General features: G+C 56.9%; 1 non-coding gene across 1 annotated transcript; it reads right to left on the bottom strand.

Annotated features, from left to right (window-relative positions):
• Nucleotides 1–1250: 1250 nt before the first annotated feature.
• On the bottom strand, nt 1251–3065 carry LOC142795809 (small subunit ribosomal RNA). The gene has a single exon (XR_012893324.1). It is a non-coding gene; the product is annotated as a small subunit ribosomal RNA (ribosomal RNA).
• Nucleotides 3066–3422: the final 357 nt, after the last annotated feature.

The following is a 3422-nucleotide window of genomic DNA, read 5'->3' as shown; positions in this document are numbered from 1 at the left end:
CGGGTCGGTCTCCTCCGCATAAAAAGGGGGACCCCCGCTTTTTGTTCCACGAAATCGCACAAGCTTTTTTCGCATCCACGGTTTGCCACCGCACACCAAAATGCCGATCCGGCTGCCTACTTTAGCCAACAGGTGGAGCCAGGCGCGCCGTACTTGCGCGGCACTTCCCACGTCCACCGAAGTCGGTGCCAAGGACCACTTTCGGCGCCGGAGCCGCGTACGAGCCTACTCGAGGCGGAAGAACGAAGCCAGCAAGGGCCTGGCCGCAAGTGCGTTCAATTGTCGGGACGTCCAAGTCCCTCGTTCTTCCGTGCTTCCTCTTTCGGCAAGTCGTTGCGGCACCTTCCCAAAGCGCGCAGACCCGCTAATCGCGACGAGCGCGACGTGGCCGTGCCGCCTTTCCCTCGGCAGCAAGCAAAACGCCTGGCAACGTCGACGCTCCCCTAACCGCGATCTCGCACCGTGTTTCGTGTGGCGAATTCAAAAGCCGGCCGGCGCTGCTGCAACCATTACGGTCGGTACGCATACGCCGCGGAGGGCGGGACGGTCATCGGAGCGTGCGGTTCCTCCATCGAGTACTGCGCACCTCGGCCGTCGCATCGCCGTGCCATGACCGGCCGCGCGTCAACGCGAACCGGTGCCAGCGAGATCCCTCGCCTGCAAGAACCGACCGGCAGCCTCCGTCACCCGAGGACGCGGAGGCGCTTGCCGCGGACGGCGGGACGGTATGCACTGGTGCACAGCGGACCCGTCACATCGCCAGTTCCTTGACCGACCGCCGACGCTTGTGCCGTTCCTCTCGTACTTGGCAGTCGCCGCGCGATTGTCGGGTCTCGTTCTTGCACGCTCGAACGGTCGGGAGGGCACTCGGCTGGCGTTTCGGGAACGCGCAGCCTCGCCTTCTACCGACGTAACCACGACTCGCCGTTCGCGCTCCGCCGCTCCTGTTTACAGTACTAGGCGGTCCCGCAGCGGTCGGGTCGCGCATTTCGAGCGCTTCGAGCCACGGTGCAGTGGCGGGTCGAAAGCCGACCTATGAGTGCGTTGCGCCGTTTGTACCCGCGTCCGCCACCTGGCCGACCGTCCAAGGTCGCGGTGTTGGCGTCCGCTGGGCGCAACAATTTGTCACGGGGTGCCGCTCCACATTCAGGCAGCCCCGTGGGGAAAAGCCGACCCCGCGTCCAAACGGGGTCAGCGGCAGAAAGTGTCGGGCGCAGACGCAGCTGAGGCGCTCACCCTTCACAATCCGTTAATGATCCTTCCGCAGGTTCACCTACGGAAACCTTGTTACGACTTTTACTTCCTCTAAATGATCAAGTTTGGTCATCTTTCCAACAGACCGGCGCAACCGAAAGGCCGCGCCGGACATCGGTCCGAAGACCTCACTAAATCATTCAATCGGTAGTAGCGACGGGCGGTGTGTACAAAGGGCAGGGACGTAATCAACGCGAGCTTATGACTCGCGCTTACTGGGAATTCCTCGTTCAAGGGGAACAATTGCAAGCCCCTATCCCAATCACGAAAGAAGTTCCACGGGTTACCCAGTCTTTTCAGACAGGGATAAAGACACGCTGCTTCCTTCAGTGTAGCGCGCGTGCGGCCCCGGACATCTAAGGGCATCACAGACCTGTTATTGCTCTGTTTCGTGCGGCTAGGAGCCGCTTGTCCCTCTAAGAAGGTTGTAAGGTGCTGGGAACCCCGCACCTATTTAATAGGCTAGAGTCTCGTTCGTTATCGGAATTAACCAGACAAATCGCTCCACCAACTAAGAACGGCCATGCACCACCATCCACCGAATCAAGAAAGAGCTCTCAATCTGTCAATCCTCCCAGTGTCCGGGCCGGGTAAGTTTTCCCGTGTTGAGTCAAATTAAGCCGCAGGCTCCACTCCTGGTGGTGCCCTTCCGTCAATTCCTTTAAGTTTCAGCTTTGCAACCATACTTCCCCCGGAACCCAAATACTTTGGTTTCCCGGAAGCTGCCCGCCGAGTCATTTGAGTAACTCAGGCGGATCGCTGGTTGGCATCGTTTATGGTCAGAACTAGGGCGGTATCTGATCGCCTTCGAACCTCTGACTTTCGTTCTTGATCAATGAAAACATTCTTGGCAAATGCTTTCGCAGTAGTTCGTCTTGCGACGGTCCAAGAATTTCACCTCTAGCGCCGCAATACGAATGCCCCCGTCCGTCCCTCTTAATCATTACCTCGTATTCCAAAAACCAACAGAACAGAAACGAGGTCTTGTTCTATTATTCCATGCAAGTTTATTCAGGCGACTCGCCTGCGTTGAGCACTCTAATTTTTTCAAAGTAAAAGCACCGGCCATCTCGAGGCACACAATGAAGTGCACCAAGAAAGAACCGGCATGATGTTCAGTCCGAGCCGTCGCATCGGGTAGATGCACTACTCGTCTGGAACTGAGATCCAACTACGAGCTTTTTAACCGCAGCAGCTTTAGTATACGCTATTGGAGCTGGAATTACCGCGGCTGCTGGCACCAGACTTGCCCTCCAATTGATCCTCGTTAAAGGATTTAGAGTGTACTCATTTCAATTACGGGGCCTCAAAAGAGTCCCGTATTGTTATTTTTCGTCACTACCTCCCCGTGCCGGGAGTGGGTAATTTGCGCGCCTGCTGCCTTCCTTGGATGTGGTAGCCGTTTCTCAGGCTCCCTCTCCGGAATCGAACCCTGATTCTCCGTTACCCGTAACAACCATGGTAAGCAAGTAACCTACCATCGAAAGTTGATAAGGCAGACACTTGAAAGAAACGTCGCCGGCTCGTGGCCATGCGATCAGCACAAAGTTATCCAGAGTCACCACACAATACGGGCCGAAACCCGATCGATCTTGGTCTAATAAAAGCACCCGTTACCCAAAGGGCTCCAGGCTCACTGCATGTATTAGCTCTAGAATTGCCACAGTTATCCAAGTAGGAAGAAACGATCTAAGGAACCATAACTGATTTAATGAGCCATTCGCGGTTTCGCCTTATTTCGGCATGTACTTAGACATGCATGGCTTAATCTTTGAGACAAGCATATGATTACTGGCAGGATCAACCAGGTAATCGTTCGACTGCGCGTCCGTCCTCGCCCTCGGCGGGCCGGACGCAGTCTGTGTGCGGCGGAGGCCACCTTCAGGCGCCCCAACACGCTTATTTTGCACTCCGAGATGACGGCGTTCGAGCTCGCTACGGCACAACCTTCCCGAAAGACGAGTGGGAGCCGTGCGGCAAGAAGCACGTTCATGCTCGCTCTTTTTCGTTGCATCGACTCGGTCGCGCCGTGCGGGTTGCCCAAGCCCGCTGCACTGTCGGTGGACCGGCCGGAACTAGCAACGGAGCCGAGACTGCAAAGCCGCCAGACGACGGGTCACGCCCGCGTCTTCGGCGCTTTCGCATCTGAATCGCCCGAGGACGACACG

This window comes from Rhipicephalus microplus, unplaced genomic scaffold (assembly GCF_043290135.1).
Source record: "Rhipicephalus microplus isolate Deutch F79 unplaced genomic scaffold, USDA_Rmic scaffold_883, whole genome shotgun sequence".
Lineage (NCBI taxonomy): Eukaryota > Metazoa > Arthropoda > Arachnida > Ixodida > Ixodidae > Rhipicephalus > Rhipicephalus microplus.
This window is presented reverse-complemented; position numbering and strand designations above follow the sequence as displayed.